The sequence below is a fragment of the Amblyraja radiata genome, chromosome 18 (genome assembly GCF_010909765.2).
Source record: "Amblyraja radiata isolate CabotCenter1 chromosome 18, sAmbRad1.1.pri, whole genome shotgun sequence".
Taxonomy (NCBI): domain Eukaryota; kingdom Metazoa; phylum Chordata; class Chondrichthyes; order Rajiformes; family Rajidae; genus Amblyraja; species Amblyraja radiata.
The window spans coordinates 77189-102528 of NC_045973.1; positions in this window are offsets into that span (position 1 = coordinate 77189).

Consider the following 25340-nt stretch of genomic DNA (forward strand, 5'->3'; position numbering starts at 1 on the left):
GAGACTAAAGTGCAGATGTGTGTGTGCGACGTGACAAAGCCTTTGTGTGATTCGTGGATACAGGGGAGAGGGGGTGATGGGTTGTGACATTGGCTAGGGATGACAAGGAGACAAAAGGTGCAACAGATGAGAAGAGTGAAACGTAAAGCTGGAGGGAGGGATACGGGTGGAAGGGGATAGAGTGAAATATGAGACTGGTTTGGGAGGTGAGCATACAGAGGGAAGGAGCAGAGTGACCAAGGTGTTGAGGGAAGTTTTCACACCAGGAAGGGGGGGGGGGTGCAGGGAAAGAGGGGTTCCCATCACCAAGGGGGGGCAGGGTGCAGTGAAAGAGGGGGTTCACATCACCAGGGTGGGGGTGCAGTGAAAGAGGGGGTTCACATCACCAGGGTGGGGGGAGGGGGGGGTGCAGGGAAAGAGGGGTTCCCATCACCAGGGTGGGGGGGGTGCAGGGAAAGAGGGGGGTCCCATCACCAGGGTGCTGATTTCCCACCTCCATGCCACATTTCCCTTGTATCCCCTCCCATGTCCCATTCACCCATAAACCTCCCTCTCCCACACCTCTACCCTTCTTATCCAACACATTTTATCACTTTCACCTCTGGCCTTTGTCACTTATTCCATCCATCTGCCAATCACCCACCCCACATGCCAGGCTTTGTCCCACACCCACGTTCCATCTTTCTTCCCCCTACTCCAGTCTGAAGGTTTCTAACCCAAAATGCCATCTGTCTATTTCCCCCACAGATGCTGCCTGACTCCGATTTCTCCAGCACTTCTGCTCAACATTCCAGCATCCTGAAATACAAGGAACGTGACCACAAAGTAATTAGGAAAGGACATTGTTAATTTTTCTCAAAGATTTATCTCCATTGAAACCATGAGAGAGTCTAAACGAGAGTCTTATCTTTATACCATCTCCACAAAGACTAGATTAGATAAACTTGGTCATGACAAAAAAAATCACTTTAATGATTGAAATCTCCCAACATCCTTGATCACACCCTTTATCACAAGCAGTACTTGGAACAGCAAGTTGACAAAGCCCATCTATCACAAACCATAGAAAACTGGGGACACAAGAAGATCTCCAAAGACCTTGGCACATCAACCAGAAACAAGTAGAATAACTGTAGATTGCTGGTTAGAGGCATTGTGTTTTTCAGCTCTACCAATCTATCAAAAATCATGAAAATGGCTTGTCATCCATGCAGTAAAAAAATGTACAGCTTTATAAGAAAGTTAAGTTTCAATCTGCAGGACTATTTTCTGTTATTTTTGAGGTTTGGGGAACTTTTGATGACACGTGCCGAAATGTGTTGACACACCAGCAATAGTGGATCACTTGGAATCAGCAGAACGGGATTTCCTGGAATTTATTTGTACTTTCATAACTAACCAAAGAAATGGCTACTAAGAAATTAGCAGAAGAAATGGAAGAGGTTAAAAATTCTCTGAACTTTTGAACAGATGAACTAAGTAAGGTAGCCAAACAACAGATGAGCCTACTTAACTTAATTGATGAAGAGCGACAACTGAAGACTGATCAAAGAAAAGGATAAGAAAATTGAGGAGCTTGAAAGAAGTATAGGATTTGGAACAGTACACAAGGATGGATGACCTTGTGATATCTGGACTGGAGACAACCTACCGCACCTATGCATGGATCACTGCAGGTGATGAGGGCGAGTAGACACCAAGAGGTGAATTACACTCACTTGAGCAGCAAGTCATTAGGTTTTTCAATGGCAAAGACAGTAAAAATATAGCTGCTTGCCATAAAACAGGACAACATCAGGACAACAACAGGACAACAACAGGACAACAACAGGACAACAACAGGACAACAGACAACAGACAACAGACAACAGACAACAGACAACAGACAACAGACAACAGGCCGAACATCATCATTCGATTTGTGAGTGGAAAACATAAAATTGAAGTGCTAAAGCTTGCAAAAAAATTGAAGGGCACAAGGGTCTATGTAAATGAGCATCTCACAAAGAGAAATGCTGAAATTGCAAGGCAAGCCAGAATCCTGAAAAAGGAAAAGCGAATTCAGGACACTTGGACAAGGAACTGTAAAGTAAGTAATAAGAATGAATGGGACACCAGAACAGGCTAAAGTAATAGCCATTAGTGACATAAGAGAACTTGATCAATATGTGAAAATGAGGAACATTTTGGTAGAGAGGTGGAATCTGGTGAAACATTGTGAGTGACAAATCTGGTATAAGATAATGTGTGAATATACAGACTTTAAGCCTTTTGACTTTCAAGATCACAAACATTTTGTGTTGGAAAATGACATTGATCCAGAGGCCCAGGAGCGGTTGCAGCGTGAGGAACCCAATATACAACGTTCCATGCACATTTAAAAACAAGTGGGCTTGAGGAAGCCGCTGATTGGTGGAAGCGGACGAGAGGAAGCAGCTGATTGAGAGTCAGATCCCTGCTGATTTCTTCCAGCACTTTCTATCAGTATCTTTGCTATGTATTGTATCCCGAGTAGGGGGGGGGGGGAGAATGAGGGCCAGGGCAGTTTACTGTTCTGGATGTCAGATGTGGGAGGTCATGGAGTCGGATAGCCCTCTAGACGTCCACATCTGCGCCAGGTGCGTCGAGATGGGGCTCCCAAGGGACCGTATTAGGAACCTGGAGCAGCAGCTCGATGACCTCTGTCTGGTCAGGGAGAGTGAGGAGGTCATAGAGAGGTGTTATAAAGGTGGTCAATCCAAGACCACAGGAGGCAAGCAAGTGGGTCACGGTTAGGAAGGGCAATGGGCACAGGCAGGGACTAGAGAGTACCCCGGTGGCTGTACACCTTGGCAATAAGTACTCCTGTTTGAGTACGGTTGGGGGGGGGGGGGGGGGGGGGGGGGGGGGGGGGGGGGGAGAACAGCCTGCCTGGGGGTAGCGACAGTGGCTGGGCCTCCAGTACAGAGACCGGCACTGTTGCTCAGAAGGGTAGGGAAAAGAAGAGGGCAATAGTAATAGGGAACTCTATAGTTATGGGGTCAGACAGGCGATTCTGTGGACGCAGTCTGGAGACCCGGATGGTAGTTTGCCTCCCTGGTGCCAGGGTCTGGGATGTGTCTGAAATTGTCCAAGATATCCTGAAAGGGGACAGGAGCCCGAGGTCGTGGTACATATAGGTACCAATGACATAGGTAGAAAAAGAGAAGAGGTCCTGAAAGGAGAATTTAGGGAGTTAGGAGGAGAGTTAAGGAGAAGAACCGCAAAGGTAACAATCTCAGGATTACTGCCTGTGCCACACGACAGTGAGAGTAGGAATGGAGCGAGGTGGAGGATAAATGCGTGGCTGAAGGACTGGTGCAGTGGGCAAGGATTCAAGTTTCTGGATCATTGGAAACTCTTTTTTGGAAGGTGTGACCTGTGCAAAAAGGACGGGTTGCACTTGAACCCGAGGGGGACCAATAAAGAAGAAAAAGAGAATAAACAGAGAATAAGAGGTGGTGGGTTTCTTAAATGTGTGAGCGTAGAGACAGAGGGGTGTAAAATGAGGGTAGAAGCAATAGGTAGCAAGGTGAAAAGTAAAAGTGGTAGGCAGACAAATCCAGGGCAAAAATCAAAAAGGGCCACTTATCAACATAATTGTATAAGGGGTAAGAGTGTTGTAAAAACAAGCCTGAAGGCTTTGTGTCTCGATGCAAGGATGGTAGTTTGCCTCCCTGGTGCCAGGGTCTGGGATGTGTCTGAAATTGTCCAAGATATCCTGAAAGGAGCATTCGTAATAAGGTGGATGAGTTGAATGTGCAGATAGCTATTAATGATTATGATATAGTTGGGATCACGGAGACATGGCTCCAGGGTGACCAAGGCTGGGAGCTGAACATCCAGGGATATTCAATATTCAGGAGGGATAGACAGAAAGGAAAAGGAGGTGGGGTAGCGTTGCTGGTTAGAGAGGAGATTAACACAATAGAAAGGAAGGACATTAGCTTGGAGGATGTGGAATCGGTATGGGTAGAGCTGCGAAACACTAAGGGGCAAAAAACACTAGTGGGTGTTGTGTACAGGCCACCTAACAGTAGCAGTGGAGTTGGGGATGGCATCAAACAGGAAATTAGAAATGCGTGCAACAAAGGTAAAACTGTTATAATGGGTGACTTCAATCTACATATAGATTGGGTGAATCAAATTGGCAGGGGTGCTGAGGAAGAGGATTTCTTGGAATGTATGCGGGATAGTTATCTAAACCAACATGTAGAGGAACCAACGAGAGAACAGGCTATTCTAGACTGGGTATTGAGCAATGAGGAAGGGTTAGTTAGCAGTCTTGTTGTGCGTGGCCCCTTGGGCAAGAGTGACCATAATATGGTTGAGTTCTTTATTAGGATGGAGAGTGACATTGTTAATTCAGAAACAAGGGTTCTGAACTTAAAGAAAGGTAACTTTGAGGGTATGAGACGTGAATTGGCCAAGATAGACTGGCAATAGATTCTTAATGGGTTGATGGTGGATATGCAATGGAAGGCATTAAAAGACTGCATGGATGTACTACAACAATTATTCATCCCAGTTTGGCAAAATAATAAATCAGGGAAGGTAGTGCATCCGTGGATAACAAGGGAAATCAGGGATAGTATCAAAACAAAAGTTGAAGCATGCAAATTAGCCAGAAAAAGCAGCCTACCAGAGGACTGGGAGAAATTCAGTCCAGCAGAGGAGGACAAAGGGCTTAATTAGGAAAGGGAAAATAGATTATGAAAGAAAACTGGCAGGGAACATAAAAACTGACTGCAAAAGTTTTTATAGATATGTGAAGAGAAAAAGATTAGTTAAAACAAATGTAGGTCCCTTGCAGTCAGAAACAGGTGAATTGGCAGACCAATTGAATAACTACTTTGGTTCTGTCTTCACTAAGGAAGACATAAATAATCTGCCGGAAATAGCAGGGGACCGGGGGTCAAATAAGATGGAGGAACCGAGTGAAATCCAGGTTAGCCGGGAAGTGGTGTTAGGTAAATTGAATGGATTAAAGGCCAATAAGTCCCCAGGGCCAAATAGGCTGCATCCCAGAGTACTAAAAGGAAGTAGCCCCAGAAATAGTGGATGCATTAGTGATAATTTTTGAAAACTCATTAGATTCTGGAGTAGTTCCTGAGGATTGGAGGGTAGCTAATGTAACCCCACTTTTTAAAAATGGAGGGAGAGAAAACAGGAAATTACAGACCAGTTAGTCTAACATCGGTAGTGGGGAAACTGCTTGAGTCAGTTATTAAAGATGGGATAGCAGCACATTTGGAAAGTGGTGAAATCATTGGACAAAGTCAGCATGGATTTATGAAAGGTAAATCATGTCTGACGAATCTTATAGAATTCTTCGAGGATGTAACTAGTAGAGTGGATAAGGGCGAACCAGTGGATGTGTTATATCTGGACTTCCAGAAGGCTTTCGACAAGGTCCCACATAAGAAATTAGTATGCAAACTTAACGCACACAGTATTGGGGGTTCAGTATTGATGTGGATAGAGAACTGGTTGGCAGACAGTAAGCAAAGAGTAGGAGTAAACGGGTCCTTTTCACAATGGCAGGCAGTGACTAGTGGGGTACCGCAAGGCTCCTGGGACCCCAGCTATTTACAATATATATTAATGATTTGGACGAGGGAATTGAATGCAACATCTCCAAGTTTGCGGATGACACGAAGCTGGGGGGCAGTGTTAACTGTGAGGAGGATGCTAGGAGGCTGCAAGGTGACTAGGATAGGTTGGGTGAGTGGGCAAATGCATGGCAGATGCAGTATAATGTGGATAAATGTGACATTATCCACTTTGGTGGCAAAAACAGGAAAGTAGACTTATCTGAATGGTGGCTGATTAGGAAAAGGGGAGATGCAACGAGACCTGGGTGTCATGGTACACCAGTCATTGAAAGTAGGCATGTAGGTGCAGCAGGCAGTGAAGAAAGCAAATGGTATGTTAGCTTTCATAGCAAAAGGATTTGAGTATAGGAGCAGGGAGGTTCTACTGCAGTTGTACATGGTCTTGGTGAGACCACACCTGGAGTATTGCGTACAGTTTTGGTCTCCTAATCTGAGGAAAGACATTCTTGCCATAGAGCGAGTACAGAGAAGGTTCACCAGACTGATTCCTGGGATGTCAGGACTTTCATATGAAGAAAGACTGGATAGACTCGGCTTGTACTCGCTAGAATTTAGAAGATATAGGGGAATCTTAAAGAAACTTACAAAATTCTTAAGGGGCTGGACAGGCTAGATGCAGGAAGATTGTTCCCGATGTTGGAGAAGTCCAGAGCAAGGGGTCCCAATTTAAGGATAAGGGGGAAGTCTTTTAGGACTGAGATGAGAAAAACATTTCACACAGAGAGTGGTGAATCTGTGGAATTATCTGCCACAGAAGGTAGTTGAGGCCAGTTCATTGGCTATATTGAAGAGGGAGTTAGATGTGGCCCTTGTGGCTAAAGGGATCAGGGGGTATGGAGAGAAGGCAGGTACAGGATACCGAGTTGGATGATCAGCCATGATCATATTGAATGGCAGTGCAGGCTCAAAGGGTTGAATGGCCTACTCCTGCACCTATTTTCTATGTTTCTATCTAAAGGTCTTTGTTCTACATCAGCCAGATTCAATTTCAGTTGTGACAAGTTTAGGGTATCATCGCTTTAGTAAAGATAAATCCTTTTATTCTGACACTGTGCCCTCTGGTTCGAGACTCTCCCACTAGTGGAAACATCCTTTTCATTCTGAGATACAGCACAGAAACAACACAATTCCAGTTGCACCAGGAAAAAATCATTAAAAACCCAGGACACTTCAAATGACAATAATTATAAGGAAAAGTCAGCAGAATTAATCAAAGAAGCAAACACAGTGCAGTAGAGAGCTGTAGTGTTCTCACCGACCTCACGCCCTGGAGATGTAGATCCACACCAGACACAAGGAGAGACACCCTGTCTCGCCTTGAGTATTAGAAAGGCGCTATATAAATCCCATCCATTATTATTATTACCCTGAGCTCTCTACCCTGAGCTCTCTCCCACCCACAGCCCGGGACCACAGCTCCCATCCATCCACAGCCCAGGACCACTGCTCCCATCCATCCACAGCCCAGGACCACTGCTCCCATCCATAGCCCAGGACCACTGCTCCCATCCATCCACAGCCCAGGACCACTGCTCCCATCCATCCACAGCCCAGGACCACTGCTCCCATCCATCCACAGCCCAGGACCACTGCTCCCATCCACTGCCTTAACTCCCCTTTTATACACAGCAGCGGACAATTTTCTAATCAAGCCAATTACCACATTAACCCTTCGCCCACCAATGGCCAATCAATGTTTACTGCACTACATCATGATATCCACCTGGGGCAGTACTTGTCATAGAAATATAGAAACATTGAAAATAGGTGCAGGAGGAGGCCATTCGGCCCTTCGAGCCAGCACCACCATTCATTGTGATCATGGCAGATCATCCCCAATCAATAACCCGTGCCTGCCTTCTCCCCGTATCCCTTGATTCCACTAGCCCCTAGAGCTCTATCTGACTCTCTCTTAAATCCATCCAGTGACTTGGCCTCCACTGCCCTCTGTGGCAGGGAATTCCACAAATTCACAACTCTCTGGGTGAAAAAGTTTCTCACCTCAGTCTTAAATGGCCTCCCCTTTATTCTAAGACTGTGGCCCCTGGTTCAGGACTCGCCCAACATTGGGAACATTTTTCCTGCATCTAGCTTGCCCAGTCCTTTTATAATTTTATATGTTTGTATAAGATTCCCCCTCATCTTTCTAAACTCCAGAGAATATAAGCCTAGTCTTTTCAATCTTTCTTCATATGACAGTCCCGCCATCCCAGGGATCAATCTCGTGAACCTATGCTGCACTGCCTCAATCACAAGGATGTCCTTCCTCAAATTAGGAGACCAAAACTGTACACAATACAAACATTGATTGGCCACTGGTGGGCGAAGGGTTAATATGGTAATTGGCTTGATTGGAGCTGATTAGGGAATTGTCAGCTCCTGTGTATAAAAAGGGGAGTTTGAGTGTCTTGAGTGCAGTTGTCCTGGGCTGATGTTGGGACATGGAGTTGAACCTGGCAAGCGGTGCTCATGGTAGAGGCACGGAGTCTTCTCTTGTGTCTGAGGTGTCTTCATCTCCAGGACAGGAGGTGGGTGAGAACAATATTGCTTTCTCTTAAAGTGTTTGTGTCTTTGATTAATACTCCAGACTTGCCCTTTCAATTGTCATTTGAGGTGTCCAGGGATTTTAATAATTATATTTTCTGTGCTGTATCTCAAAACTAAAAGGACTCTGGATCAGTTCCTGTGGATTGGAGGATAGCTGATGTTATCCCACTTCTCAAGAAAGGAGCGAGAGAGAGTAAATGGGGAATTACAGACCTGTTAGCCTGACTTTGGTGGTGGGAAAGATGCTGGAATCAATTATTAAAAAGGTAATAATGGGGCATTTGGATAGTAGTAAAAGGATTAGTCCAAGTCAACATGGATTTATGAAAAGAAAATTATGCTTGACTAATCTTCTGGAATTTTGAGGATGTGACAAGTAAAATGGATGAAGGGGAGCCAGTGGATGTAGTGTATCTACTTTCAGAAAGTCTTTGATAAGGTCCCGCACGGGGGACTGGTGACTAAAATTAGAGCACATGGTATTGGGGGTAGGGTGTTGACATGGATAGAAAATTGGTTGGCACAGGAAGCAAAGAGTAGGAGTGAACGGGTCCTTTTCAGAATGGCAGGCAGTGGTGCGTGGAGTGCCACAAGGCTTGGTGTTGGGGCCGCAACTGTTTACCACATATTAATGATTTGGAAGAGGGAATTAGGAGCAACACTAGCAGGTTTGCGGATGACACAAAGCTGTGTGAACTGTGAAGAGGATGTTAGGAAGTTACAGGGTGACCTGGACGGGTTGAGTGAGTGGGCAGATGCGTGGCAGATGCAGTATAATATAGATACATGTGAGGTTCTCCACTTTGGTGGCAAAAACAAGGGTGCAGATTATTATCTCAATGGGGTTAGGTTAGGTAAGGGGGAGGTGCAGTGAGACCTGGGTGTCCTTGTACACCAGTCACTGAAAGTTGGCGTGCAGGTTCAGCGGGCAGTGAAGAAAACTAATGGAATGTTGGCCTTCATAACAAGAGGATTTCGGTATTGGAGTAGAGAGGTTCTTCTGCAGTTGTACATGTGTATACATGCATATGTACATACATGTGTGTGCACATGTGCTTGTGTGTGTTTACGTATATACGTACATGTGTATGCACAACTGCATGTGGACGTGCAACTGTATATGTATGTGTACTTGTGAGTTCATACTTGTGCGTGTATGCACCTGTGTTTATGTATGCTCATGCAAGTATGTGTGTAATGTGTCTTTGTTTACGTGCATACATGTATGTGTGGGTACGTATGTGCCTGTGTGTACATGCATGTGTGTATGTGTGGGTACGTCTGTGCCTGTGTACATGTATGTGTGGGTACGTATGTATCTGTGCCTGTGTGTATATGTATGTGTGGGTACGTCCGTGCCTGTGTGTGTACGTGCATGTGTGGGTACGTATGTGTCTGTGCCTGTGTGTGTACGTGCATGTATGTATGTGTGGGTACGTCTGTGCCTGTGTGTATGTGTGGGTATGTCTGTGCCTGTGTGTACATGCATGTGTGTACATGCCTGTGTGTACGTGTGTGTACGTGCATGTGTGTGTCTGTGCCTGTGTGTGTACGTGCATGTGTGGGTACGTATGTGTCTGTCTGTGCCTGTGTGTGAACATGCCTGGATGAGTTGGCTCAAGGGTCTGTGTTTTATAACTGTAACACTGTCTCTAAACCAATGAGAACAGGAAACATTAGATTGTTTTTTTCTGAAGCGCAGAAGCTGAGTGGAAACCTGGTAATTTTTAAATAAAATTATGAGAAGCAAAGATAGAGTTGACAGTCAGAACTTTTGTTTCCTCCAGGGTGAAAATGTCAAAGATTAGAGGGCAGATCTTAATATGAGACGGGCAGTTTAATGAAAGCGTGTGAGGCAACGTTGTTTTACACAGAGGGTGGTGGGGCCTTGAACATGTTGCCACGTGTGATGCTGGAGGCAGATATGATCATGGCATTTGAGAGGCTATAAACAGGCACATGGAGGTACAGGGATGGGGGGATATGGATCACATGCAGGCAGAGGGAACTTGCCATCATGTTCGGCACAGACCTTGTGGGTCAAAGGGTAAGTTGCTGAGCTGTGCAGTTCTATGTCTATGTTCTATTTCACGCCACAAACACCATGTGGGAAGGTACAGAGAAATTATACCACTGTGACATTAAAAGCTGTACCTTGCAGACACATCAGAGGGTATGGAGAGAAGGCAGGTATAGGATACTGAGTTAGATGATCAGCCATGATCATATTGAATGGCGGTGCAGGCTCGAAGGGCCGAATGGCCTACTCCTGCACCTAATTTCTATGTTTCTATCAGAGGTGACAGGTTTGCGATCTATAACTCCCCTCCCCACCTGGTGCAGGTGTAAATCATATTTTGTGCCTCCAGGAATTATACCGCCCTGTCTGATATGTCCTATCATCAGCAATCGACTGTTTGTAATATTGGTATAAAATAGAGCCAGAAATGTCTAAAATAATATTCAATTGTACCAGATGTTGGTGAGGCCACACCTGGTGTATTGTGTTCCTTATGGTCACCCTGCTAGAGAAAGCATGTCATTAAGTTGTAAAGAGTGCAGGGAAAATTTCTGAGGATGTTGCCAGAACTCAAAGGCCTGAGCTATAGGGGGAATTTGGGCAGGCTAGGATTTTATTCCTTGGAGCACAGGAGGACGAGGGGTGATTTTATTGAGGAGTATAATATCATGATAATGGATATGGTTAATGCACAGTCTTTCTCCCCCAGGGAAGGGGAATCAAGAGCCAGAGAACATAGACCGTAGAACAATACAGGACAGCACAACAACAGGTTCTTTAGCCCACAATGTCAGTGTAGAACATGATGCCAAGACCATCTCTTATCTATCTGCACATAACTCATACCACTGCATTCCCCGAATATCCATATGCATATCCAAAATCTCTTAACTGCCACTATCTTATCTGCCTTAACCACCAACCAGGCAGCACTCACCGTCCAATGTGTAAAATAAGTTGTCCTGCGCATCTCCTTGAAATATTGCTCTTCTCACCTTAATGCTATGCCCTTCTATCAAGTCTCACCTCATCCTCTGGCGTTCCAGAGAAAACAATCCAAGTCAATCCATCTTCTCTAGCTCTTTTAGTGGCTCATACCTCTAATCCAGGCATCATTCTGGTAAACATCCTGTGCAAAGCCTACACATCCTTCCTGTAATGAGGAACCAGAACTGTACACAAAACTCCAAATGCAGCCTGACCAGAGTCCGACAAAACAGCAGCATGATTTCCTGATTTATACTCAATGCCCTGACCCATGAAAGCAAGCATACCATATGCCTTCTTTATCTCTCTATTTACTTGTGTTATGGACTTGGACCCCAAGATCCCTCTGTATATCTACACTGTTATGGCCATTGCATTGATTGTATATTTTCTCCTTACATTTTGACCTCTCAAAGTGCAACACCTCACACATGCTCGGGTTAAACTCCATCTGCCATTTTTTCACCCATTTCTGCAGCTGATCTATATCCAGCTGTACACTTTGACAGCCTACCTCACTGTCCGTGACCCCAGCATTCTCAGTGTTATCTCAAACTTACTAACCAACCTCTCTACATTCACACACAAGTCATATATACAAATCACAAACAGTAGAAGTCCCAGCACAGATCCCTGCAGAATTCTACTGTCCACAGACCTCCAGCCTGAACATTATCCTTCCACCACAACTGTCTGTCTTCATCTGTAAGCCAGTTCTAAATCCATACGATCAAGTCTTGTGCTTCTTAATCATCTGCAGCAGCCCGTCATGCCTTACTAAATTCCATGTGGACAACATTCACCACCCTACCCTCATCGATCACCTTCATCACATCCTCAGAAACTCAAACAAATTAATAAGACATGACCAGCCATTTACAAAGCCATGCTGGCTATCCCTAATTAGCCCATTTTCTTCCAAATGGGAGTAAATCATATCTTGAAGAATCCTCTTCAATACCTTCCGTACCACTGATGTGATGCTCGCGAGTCAGGATGAAAAGTACAAATTACAGCAGGAGATACAACCAACATGTAAGAAAGGCCATGTTACAGGGAATTTCACTATGCAGGTAGACTGGGAAAATCAGGCTGGTACTGGATCCCAAGAGGGAATTTGTTGTGTGCCTACGAGATGGATTCTTAGAGCGGCTTGTGGTTGAGCCTATCAGGGAAAAGGCAATTCTGGATTTGGCGTTGTGCAAGAACTGGATTTGATTATGGAGCTTAAGGTAAAGGAACCCCAAGGAATTTGTGACATAATATGATAAAATTCAACCTGCAGTTTGAGAAGATGAAATCAGATGTGACGGCATTACTGTAGTCAAGGAAACTACAGAGGCATATGTAAGGAGGCGGCTATTGTTGAGTACAAAGCGATCCAAGCAAGAATGATTGTGGATCAGCAATGGCAGAATTTTCTGAGAATAATTTGGAAGTTGCAGGATCTTTTCATCCCAAAGAGGATGAAAGATTCTGAGGGAAGAATGAGGCGACTGTGGCTGAGTAAAGGGGCTGTCCATCTTAGGTGACCTAATCCGTGAATGTAGAAGGCAAGGCAACTTTATTTATATAGCACATTTCATACACGAGGCAGACTCAAAGTGCTTCACATAAAAACATGTCATAAAATAAAATGAAATAATAAAATGAAATAAAATAGAAGAATTAAAATAAAATAAAAGCAAAATTAAAAATGCATGATAAAAAGTGCAAAAGTTAAAAGTGCAATGTAGTTAAGATTTAGCTGAAAGCTAAAGTAAACATAAAAGTTTTCAGTCTTGTTTTAAAAGTGGTCAAAGTTGAGGCAAGTCTTAAATCTTCAGGAAGTTTATTCCAGTTATTTGTTGCATAGTAACCCATGTTTTGTATTTACTCTGGGAATCACTAACAGATTGGTTTCAGAAGATCTTAGCGGTCTAGAAGGCTTGTATAGTGGAAGCATGTCAGTGATATACTTTGGTCCCAAACCATGTGATTTATAGGTGAGCAGCAGGATTTTGAAATCAATTCTCTGACATACAGGGAGCCAATGTAAGGATTTAAGAATTGGTGTAATGTGTTCAAATTTTTTGGTCTTTGTTAGAACTCTAGCAACAGCGTTCTGAACAAGCTGTAGCTGCCCGACAGTTTTTTTCGGAAGACCTGCAAGGAGACCGTTACAATAATCTAACCTACTAGTAATAAAGGCATGTACAAGTTTTTCTAAGTCTTGAGCTGACATGAGTCCTCTTAATCTTGCTACGTTTTTGAGGTGATAGTAGGCCGATTTTGTTACTGATTTGATGTGACTGTCGAAATGTAAATCTGAATCCATAATAACCCCAAGATTTCTGGCTTTGTTTGAGGTTTTCAGGGACAGAGAGTGAAGGTGTTGGGTTACTTTAAGCCTTTCTTTTTTAGCACCAAAAACAATTATCTCCGTTTTGTCCTTAGAAGAGTTTTTAAAAAAGTGTCATGGTCGTGCTGACTCGCTGATGTAGAACACCTCCTACAACCTTCCTCAACTATGTATAGAACCTCCTACAAATATGTTGAAGACCTCCTTCGACTATGTTGAAGACTAGCTTTGACTATGTACGATTTACTCTAGGATGGTCTCTTGCAAATTGGACCCGAATAGTGGAGAGTGAGGACCTCAGTCGACTACATCAAAAACCATCTACGAATATCGACAACTCAAATGATCACCTGAGAAAATGACGTCAATTTGCATTTTTTTTTACACTTTTAAATGGCTGCCAGATATTTTATTAAATCATTCTGAGCCATGCGTACAAGAGGGGAGCTGGCGAGGAGGATGGCAGTAAAAATACAACTCCTGCTGTTTGCAGCAGGCCTTTTGCTTCTGCAGCCTAAAGGCAGATGGGCAAGAACAAGGGTGAACAGGAAGGACAAGAAGTGGGTGAAGCCGCTCTTGCAAAGAAGATTCAGGCTTGGACAGTTTGAGAACCTGATAAATGTGCCACGAGGAGGATTTGTCTGCTTTTAAATACTTCACAAGAATACCCCGACCTGTTTAATGAGCTGAAGACAAACATGGGCCCTCTGCTGGGGGAAAAAAAAGGACACCTATATGAGAAAGCCACAGGAACCAGGCCTGCACCTAGCTATCACTTAGGGGATTTGTACAAGAGTCTCTCCTACAACGTCCTTGTTGCTAACACCATCAGCAAGATAGAACGAGAGACCTATGAGGCCATTATTAAGGTATATGAAGATAAGGTGATGGACTGTCCCAGTACACCAGATTACTGGAAGAGAGTGGCGCATAGCTTTGACAAAAAATTTAACTTTAAGCATACATGTGGGGCAGTGGATGGCAAGCATGTCACCACCCAGTGTCCACCCAAGGGAGGGTCAAAATACTTCAATTACGAGAGGTTTCATTCCTTCGTACTGTGAGCTGTGGTGGATTCAAACTACAACTTCCTGTATGTGGATGTGGGCACACCTGGCAGTGTCGCAGATGGTAGGATCTGTAGAGAGACTTCCCTTGGGCAGGCACTGGAAGAAGGAACAGCAGGCATGCCTGATCCAGAACCTCTGCCAGGAGAAGACAACCTTGTGTAGAAGACATGCACTACACAATGGTTGGTGATGATGCCTTTGCACTCAGGCCCTGGATGATGAAGCCATACCACACAGGCATTTGACAAGGGAGCAGAGGAACTTTAATTACAGGCTGTCCAGGGCTAGGAGAGTTGTTGAAACACATTTCACATCCTCTCCAGCAGATTTCCATGCTTGCTGACTACTATGGGGCAGGAGCCCAAGAATGTGGAGACTATTGTGTCCTCCACAACCTGATCCATATCAGAGGTGCATCAGGATCAGCCATGTAGGAGGGTGACTTTGTGGACAACTGTACAGGAAACATAACACCAGGTGCATGGAGGACTGGTGTACACGCTGCACCTATGGTGTCACTGTAGTGATTGCCAGGTAACACCAGGAGAAAGAGGGGCAAAGAGCAGAGAGACCATCTCTTACTACAACTAAATACTGGGCAATGTGCCATGGCAGAACAATGTTATTTGAGGAACAGCAGCGAACATCACATAGCACAAAGTGAGGTTCACCTCAAAATATCAAACACTGGATGGACAGGGCCTGGAAAAATAACTCTAGGCCCAATGTTTCAAGGTCAGTTTATCGTCACATGTACCAATTAAGGCCCAGTGAAATTCAAATGTGTCTGCAGTAGTGAATCCTACAGGGTAGAAGAATAATTGACTATTTTCATAATCAAACTGGCACAGCAACATGCCAGCTATATCAAAGACAACACTTCACACAAACAGTCAACTCCCTGACTGAGCTGCCCAATGCTGTACTCTTTACTATGGGCATCAAATGTGACCCGCTGAGTTACTCCAGCACTCTGTGAAACGTCACCTATCCATGTTCTCCACAGATGCTGCCTGACCCGCTGAGTTACTCCTGCACTCTGTGAAACGTCACCTATCCATGTTCTCCACAGATGCTGCCTGACCCGCTGAGTTACTCCAGCACTCTGTGAAACGTCACCTATCCATGTTCTCCACAGATGCTACCTGACCCACTGAGTTACTCCAGCATTTTGTCTTTTGAGCAAGAGTATCCAAATATCTCTACAACAGTCTGTCCAGTCCAAAGCTCAATGAATGACCATTCCACACATCACACACAGATTCCTTTCACCTGAACATCCTTCATAACAATTCATATTAAACAAGCTTTGATTAGGGTAGTTAACATTAACCATTTCATACAAGTGGTTAGCAACTAGTTCACATTAACTTTCCTCAACCAAGTACAATGTAGATCCACTTTAAATTCCTTGCTGTCTTAATCATAACAATTAGTCATCAACTGAAAACTAGTCTTCATAAAGTGAGTGCCCCAATTAAAACACAATTGGACAGCTATCCAGGAGACAAATTCATTCTTGCTACTGCCTTCATGAAGTAAATGGAACCTCACCCAGAAATCAGTCTGAGGCTCCCAACCCAAAATCTCACCTATCCATGTTCTCCACAGATGCTGCCTGACCCGCTGAGTTACTCCAGCACTCTGTGAAACGTCACCTATCCATGTTCTCCACAGATGCTGCCTGACCCGCTGAGTTACTCCAGCACTCGGTGAAACGTCACCTATCCATGTTCTCCAGAGATGCTGCCTGGCCTGCTGAGTTATGCCCCTGTCCCACTTAGGAAACCTGAATGGAAACCTCTGGAGACTTTGTGCCCCACCCAAGGTTTCCGTGCGGTTCCCGGAGGTTTTTGTCAGTCTCCCTACCTGCAACCTCCGGGAACCACACAGAAACCTTGGGTGGGGCGCAAAGTCTCCAAAGGTTTCCGTTCAGGTTTCCTAAGTGGGACGGGGGCTTTACTCCAGCATTCTGTGAAACGTCACCTATCCATGTTCTCCACAGATGCTGCCTGACCCGCTGAGTTACTCCAGCACTTTGTGTCTTTTTTTTGTAAACCAGCATCTGCAGTTCCTTGTCTATGGAGCAAAGGCAATAGGCAACATTTCGGGCCGAAACCCTTCTGCAGTTCCTTGATTTTCATCCCAAAGCTTCCCTGGTTTCAGGGCTTTTACTACGTTTGGCATCTGGGCAATGGGTGCATTACGGGGAAAGGGAAAGGGTTACAGAGCAATAAAGAACCATCTTGCAGTAGAGAGCACAATTATATCTAATTGTAGACGGCGCTCCCAATGTGCAATTAATTAATATAACAGATCGCCCCAATTTGTGGTCAACACTCCCACCGTGTGGTGATCTGCCACACTACAGGCCCATCCAGTTTGTGGTCAACACTCCCACCGTGTGGTTCAAGAAAGAACAGCAGTTGCTGGAAAAATCAAAGGTGGACAAAAATGCTAGAGTAACTCAGCGGATGAGGCAGCATCAATGGAGAGGAGGAATAGGTGATGTTTCAGGTCGAGACCCTTCTTTAGACTGAAGTTGGGGGGGGGGGAAACAAAGGAAGAGGTGGAGACGGAAGGCTGTGGGAAAGTTGGGATGGGGAAGGAGGGAGAAATCACTGCAATTGGAGAATGGGAAGATGAGGCCAGTGGTGAGATGGTGTTGGAGGTGGCAAAAACGTCGGTGGATTATCTGTTGTATCTGACGGCTGGTAGGGTGGAATGTGAGGTCATGGGGTCTCTGTCCTTGTTACGAGTAGGGGGATGGGGAGCTGCGGGATATAGAGGAGACCGTTATAAGAGTGCTGGAGAAACTCAGCATGTCAGGCACCATCTCTGGAAGAAAAGGATGGGTGATATTTTGGGTAAGTACACTTCTTCCGTTCCATCCCAAAATCGCTTGTTTCTCCAGAGATGCTGCCTGACCCACTCAGTTACTCCAGCAATGTGTCTATCTTTGGTATAAAGCCGCATCTACAGGTCTTTATTTTTATTATATGGTAATTATATTTCACTGTGCCGGCCCAGGACAACTGCACTCCCACAACTTGCCCTTTTATACACAGCAACTGAAATTTTCTAACCAGCTTCATTCAAGCCAATTACCACATTAACCCTTCACCCACCAGTAGCCAATCAATGTTTGCTGAACACATCATGATATCCACCTGAGGCAGTAGTTGTCTGCGGGACAATAATTGCCCTCCGACTGGTAGCTCTTTGCACAAATTGGCTGCTTGCATTTCTTTAAGTCAGAGAAGATACATAACACACAGAATCAGAATTAGTCCATTTGGCCCATCGAGTCTACTCTACCATTCAATCATGGCTAATCTATCTCTCCCTCCTAACCCCATTGTCCTGCCCATAACCCCTGACACCCAGTTTCCGGTGTTGCTCACTCTGGCAATGGAGGAGGCCCAGGACAGAAAGGTCGGATTCGGAATGGGAGGGGGAGTTGAAGTGCTGAGCCACAGGGAGATCAGGTAGGTTATTGCGGACCGAGAGGAGGTTTTCGGCGAAACGATCGCCAAGCCTAGGCTTGGTCTCACCGATGTAGGTCAGCTGACATCTAGAGCAGCGGATGCAGTAGATGAGGTTGGAGGAGATGCAGGTAAACCTCTGTCACACCTGGAACAACTGCTTGGGTCCTTGAATGGAGTCGATGGCGGAGGTAAAAGCGACAAGTGTTGCATCTCTTAAGGGAAAGTGCCCGGGGAGGGGGTGGTACGGGAGGGAACGGAAGAATTGACAAGGGAGTTGCGGAGGGAGCGGTCTTTGCGGAAGGCAGACATAGGGGGAGATGGTAAGATGTGGCGAGTGGTGGGGTCACGTTGGAGGTGGCGGAAATGACGGCATACTATTTGTTGAATGTGACGGCTAGTGGGGTGAAAGGTGAGGACTAGGGGGACTCTGCCCTTGTTGCGAGTGCGGGGATGGGGAGAGAGAGCAGTGTTACGGGGTATGGAAGAGACCCTGGTGAGAGCCTCATCTATAGTGGAGGAGGGGAACCCCTGTTCCCTGAAGAATGAAGACATTTCAGATGCCTTGGTGTGGAACGCCTCATCCTGGGAGCAGATGCGGCGTAGACGGAGGAATTGGGAGTAGGGGATGGAGTCCTTACAGGAAGCGGGGTGGGAAGAAGTGTAGTCCAGATAGCCATGGGAGAGTGGGTTTATAGTGGATGTCGGTCAGAAGTCTATCACCTGCGATGGAGATAGTGAGGTCAAGAAGTGTCGGAAATGGTCCAGGTGTATTTGAGTGCCGGATGGAAGTTGGTAGTGAAGTGGATGAAGTCAGTCAGTTGTGTGTGGGTGCAGGAGGTGGCACCAAAGCAGTCGTCGATGTAGCGGAGGTAGAGGTCGGGGATGGGGCCCTGGTACGTCTCGAACAAGGATTGTTTGACATGCCCGACAAAGAGGCAGGCGTAGCTGGGGCCCATGCGTGTGCCCATAGCTATGCCTTGTATTTGGCGGAAATGGGAGGAGTCAAATGAGAAGTTATTGAGGGTAAGGACCAACTAGGCGGAGGAGAGTATCAGTGGCTGGGTATAGGTTGCTTCTCCGGTCGTGGAAGAACCGGAGGGCTTTGAGACCATCCTGGTGGGGGATGGAGGCGTAGAGTGACTGGACGTCCATGGTGAAGATGAGAGGATGAGGGCCTAGAGAATGGAATGCCTGGAGACGACGGAGAGTGTCTGAGGTGTCTTGAACATAGGTGGGGAGGGATTTAACCAAGGGGGATAGGATGGAGTCAAGGTATTTGGAAATGAGTTCGGTAGGGCACGAACAGGCAGAGACAATGGGTCTACCGGGGCAATCAGGTTTGTGGATTTTGGGGAGAAGGTAAAACCGGGCCGTGCGGGGCTGGGGAACGATGAGGTTGGAGGCTCGGTCGGGCAGGGCGTGGGAGTTGATGAAGTCGGTGATGGTGCTAGAGATAGTTTCCTTGACTGTGGCTAGTGTAGATGGGGCATGTTGGTGGGCATGGGGCAAGTTGGGCTGAAGGGCCTGTTTCCGTGACTCTGGGACAAGTGTAGATGGGACATGTTGGTGGGCATGGGGCAAGTTGGGCTGAAGGGCCTGTTTCTGTGACTCTGGGACAAGTGTAGATGCAGCGTGTTGGTCAGTGTGGGCAAGGTGGGCTGAAGGGCCTGTTTCCGTGACTCTGGGACAAGTGTAGATGGGGCATGTTGGTCGGTGTGGGCAAGTTGGGCTGAAGGGCCTGTTTCCACACCGGGTGACTGGTGTAGATGGGGCATGTTGGCCGGTGTGGGCAAGTTGGGCTGAAGGAATGGCCTGTTTCCACTCTGTGACATCAGTATTCACTTCTTCTCAAAAGAAAACTGCAAATCCTGTCGGTTACTCCAGGTTTTTGTGTCTATCTCTGGTTTAAATCGACTTCTGCTGTTCCTAAACAAAATTCTATCTTGTGTTTCTTCTTACAGTTTAATGTAATCATATTCACAAATCATGTTAAATGGAAAATACGTCTGTCCCCCTCATATTTCAGGATCCATACGTGTCATACACTAAAACATCTGCCTGCCTGCAGCATGTGACTCTAACCATGCTTAAAGCTTCTATTTATATCCACCAGTCAATCTAATTATTTCATGCCTACAAAAGATGCAATAAAACCATCCTCTCCAGTCTATCATTGCCATCTAATCCTGTAAACATGTGGCAACAAAATCACCTGATCCCTTCTTGGAAAATGTCTCCAGACCTGCTTGTGACATTATATAGACAGAGTGCTGGAGTAACTCAGCGGGTCAGGCAGCATCTGTGGAGAGAAGGAATGGGTGATGTTTCGGGTCAAGACCCCTCTTCAGACTGAGTGCGTCTGAGTTCAGTGAGAACATTACATTCGTTGCTCTGTAAATGCATCTTATTCTCCTGTTTAAATGAACAAGTTCTCCAAATCCACTCTATCCAGACCTTTCATGTGCCGTGGAAGGACCATCTGGAGGAGGCCCAGGAGAGGAAGATGACCAAGTATGAAGAGCTGGTCATAGACTGCCATAGGCTGGGCTGGAAGGCAAGGTGTATGCCCATTGAGGTTGGCCGCAGGGCGATCGCTCTACAAAGCCTTGAGTGCACTGGGCATCAACGGAGTGGTGAGGAGAAGAGCCATCAAGAACACCAGAGGCAGCGGAGAAGGCCTTGAGATGACTCTGGATCAGGAGAGGAGGTCCACGGGGAGGAGGAAATGCCACCTGAACACAAGTCGTGGTCTGATCAACCACGGCTGGGTCGCCAGGGTGAGGGTGACTGATGTTGAAAGACCCGAAACACCCAATGACTCCAGGTTACATCACTGATGCTGTGTTCAGGAGCATCAAGAGGTGTATTTTTTATCAATGTAGGCTTCAATGTGATAGCCCCCACCCCCCCCCCCCCCCCCCCCCCTCGTTCTTCTAAACTACAGCGAGTACAGGCCCAGTGTCTTTGTATGCTCCTCATACATTAATTTGCTCACTCTGGAGAGGGTTACAAGAACCATCCCAGGAATGAGTGGGTTAACCTATAATGAGCGTATGTCAGCACTGAGCCTGTACTCACTAGAGTTTAGAAGAATGAAGGGGGGAACTCATTGAAGCATACAGAATAGTGAAAGGCCTGGACGGAGAGGATGTTTCCAGTAGTGGGAGAGCCTAGGATCAGAGGTCATAGCCTCAGAATTAAAGGACATTCTTTTAGGAAGGAGATGAGGAGAAATTTATTTAGTCAGAGGTGAATATGTGGGATTAATTGCCAGACGGCTGTGGAGGCCACAAGTAGTCGATTTTCTTTTTGAGGCAGAGATAGATTCTTGATTAGTACGGGTGTTAGAGGTTATGGGGAAAGGCAGGAGAATGGAGAATGGGGTTAGGAGGGAGAGATAGATCAGCCCTGACTGAATTGCGGAGTAGACGATGGGCCGAATGGCCTAATACTACTCCTATTCCTTATGAACCCAATCATCTCCAGAATCATTCTTGTAAACCATCTCCAGAGCTAGCACATCCTTCCTCGGCTATGGAGTCCAAAACTCCTCACAATACTCCATTTGTGGCCTCACCAGCACCTAATAAAGCCTCAGCATTACATCCGCATCTCCAAACCTCTTCTGAGTCAGTCACCCTGCACGGAAACAGGCCCTTCAGCCCAACTTGCCCACACCAGCCAACATGCCCCATCTATACTAGTCCCCGAAACTGGCCCTTCTGCCCAACTTGCCAACATGCCCCATCTACACTAGTCAAAGAGTCATGGAAACAGGTCCTTCAGCCTAACTTGCTCACACCAACCATCATGTCCCATCTATACTAGTCCCAGAGTCATGGAAATAGGCCCTTCAGCCCATCTGGCCAACATGCCCCATCTACACTAGTCACCCAGCATGGAAATAGGCCCTTCAGCCCAACTTGCCCACACCAGCCAACATGCCCCATCTACACTAGTCCCACTTGCCTGAATTTGGCCCATATCTAAACGTGTCATCTATCTGTTTAAATGTAACTTCAATGTAATGATAGTACCTGCCTCAACTACCTGCGGTAAAGTGAGAGGGGGAGACAGGGGGAGACGGAGGAGAGAAAAATTGAGGGGAGAGGGAATGGCCATCGCAATGATATGTGGACATAAGGAACTGCAGAAGCTGGTTTACAAGATACAAAGTGCTGGAGTAACTTTGTGTGGCACGGTGGTGCAATGGTAGAGTTGCTGCCTCACAGCACCAGAGACCCGGGTTCCATCCCGACCGCGGGTGCTGTCTGTGCAGAGTTTGCACGTTCTCCCCATGACCTGCATGGGTTTTCTCCTCTGTGTGTGTGTGTGTATGTCTCCCTCTGTGTGTGTGTGTGTGTGTGTGTGTCCCGGTGTGTGTGTATGTTTCCCTGTGTGTGTATGTCTCCCTCTCCCTGTGTGTGTGTGTGTGCCCGTGTGTGGCCGGACGAGTTTGGCAAATTTATTAAACGCCGTGGATTCTCCCGAGCACCAGGTCGCTGCCAGTTGTACGATGTTGATGATGAGAGCGCGGGCGGGCGGGGATGAAGTTGCAGCTCTTTCTAGTGGCTCTTAAAAGGGCCTTTGTTGGACAGAGTGAAATGGAGACAAGAATGGAGTCTTGAAGGGTCACGATCCAAAACGTCGTCTGTCCATTTCCTCCACAGATGCTGCCTGACCCGCTGAGTTCCTCCAGCTGGGTTTTTTCTGACCGAGGAGATCTTCGACAAGATCTCGGGCTGGAATTACATCTCGGTCGCGGTCTCCCTCCCTCCCACGCCATCGTCTTCAAGGCTGGTCGCAGAGGCTGGATCATCTCGGAGCCAACCTGACCTGCAGTTGTTTGTAGCTGGACTTGCGGGGACTTAGCGCCGGTGAGTGTAACCGCGAACAGCATCAATGGAGCAGAATGACACAAGAAAGTAGCAATGTTACAAAATTTTGAGATTTTAAAAATCAAGTCTGTAATTTATCCCATCAGATAAAGCATAAAAATAAGTTTAATTTGACATCTAATTCACTTTCATATCTCAAGTATTTAAAAAGTTATGGCCATTTTCATACTCGGAAATGAGCATCTTGTTCCCTATTGATTTTCTATGGACATAACAAAAAAGTTGTGATCGTGAACAGTCAAAAGCCCATAACTTTCTTAAAAATTAAGAGAACTGAATGAAATTTTCAGTTATCATAGATTGAAGCATTCTGAAACAAATATAAAATAATATTACTTGGATGACCTGAAATTAAAGCATATAATTAGTTAGTTACCTAATTGTAGCTAATTTCAGACTTCAATTACTAGATCTAAACATCTATCCATTTCTTAATAAATGATTAACATTTTTAAATAGCCTAAATGTCCAAATAATATTCACAAATAATTCACAATAAAACATGATTTTTAAATCTCATTTACATTAATTTATAGGCCAAATGGAAGGAATTCAGTGTTCAATTGCTGTAAATAAATGCCCATTTAAATCAGCTTTCCAGTGGGTCCCTGTGGAACGCGCTGGTTTAGAACGTTCACATTGCGGTAGATTTGTGCCCCAAATGCCGAGAAAAATACTGCGCGATATAATGGGCCCAAATTGAGCTACTCGCAATATTAAATTTTGTATAAAAGGATCTTTAGAAGCCCTTTTGAATGTAAAAATATACAACCTACCTTCTGCTATTTTCTTTATGAGACCCTGCGGTTGCTGACGGTCGCGGGTTTAAAGATTGATTTTTAAACTACTATAACTATTATTCAAGGCCTTTAAACCTAATAATAGCTTTTGCGACGGGGTCTATCAGCGATTTTTCGTTAATAATTAACTAGGCTAAACATTTTCGATTGGAACAGCTTAGAGAAAATCGCGTTTTAAACCCGCCCCCTCTAAACGGCGCCAAAATCGCGCACAACCTCAGCGGCAGATATTCAGCGACGCTTCAGGTAGGCTTTGCAACATACCTAAAGAAAGAGACTCCCCGCCCTCACCCCCCTTCATACTCACCCCTCGCTCCTCTGGACAGGGCGGGTGGAAGGGAAGGAAGGAGTGACCCCTGAGAAGATATTTTATTCAACTGCGGGAGAGGAGCGATGTCTTTCACCTTGACCCTTGGTCGTGTCCGGAACGCAGTCCGTCCGATTGGCGGAGACCGCTGTCCGTCTGCGCGAAACCCAGCCAAACTTCCGCGCCAAGGAAAATTGGTGCGAAGCGATTGTCCGCTCGCTCCGGCCACGACCAGGCGTCACCCCCCCCGCACTGGCGCCAAGCCGGACACTGAGGGAGACTTGAGGAGATTGTTAAGGGCCTGTCCCACTATGGCGACCATATTTGCGAGTTTAGGAGAGTTTGCACTCGCCACAAGCTCGCAGACACATGGTCGTATGTGGTCATTGGTAAAGGGGCTGTCCCACTGCGGCGACCTTCAAGCTCGAGGGCACTCGCCTCGAGCTGGATCGACCGTCCGCACACACACAAACACATCGCAAAGGCGGGGGCCAGGGAAATAGGGGGAGCGCTGTCTGAAATTCACACCCGTGATGAAGAGGAAGGAAAGACGGCTGGCAGAGTTATGGTAAGTCCTTTAGAGAGTGCGGGGAGGAGGGGGTGGGGGGAGAGAAAGGAGGGGAGAGAGAGGGGGGGGGGGGGGGGAGACGCCTTTAAGAAGTCCGACAATGTTTAATAAAGTCTGGTTGGTTTTCCTGGGTCCTGAAAACTCCAATGAGCCAATCAAAATGCCCGGTCAGCGAAGGAGATTGCCTACGGCTGCTCTCGACTGCCTGTAACTACACAGCGACCCCACTCCACTGCACTACGAGTTCAAAAGAACATGCTGATCAAATTTTACTCGCGGAAAAATTTTCAACATGCTGAAACATAATCCGCGACCTAGTTGAGGCTTTTTTTTTTACTCGTAGGTTTTTATATTTTTACTCGTAGGTTTAGTCGAGGTAAGTCGTAGTAGGTCGTAATGCTATCATAGGTAATCAAAGGCAATCGAAGGTAAAGCTCATCGAGAAACAAAAGGTAAGTAAACTGAACGGTAATGTTAAATGCCCACTAAACTTTATTAAAAGTTGTCTGGCTTCTTAAAAGTGTCTACACTCCTTGTCTCCCCCTTCCCCCCCCCCCCCCCCCCCCCCTTCGCCTCGCTCTCTAAAGGACGCACCGTAACTGTGCCGTCTTTTACCTTCCTGTTCATCGCGGGTGTGAATTTCAGACAGCGCTCCCCTGCTTCCCCTGGCCCCCGCCTTTG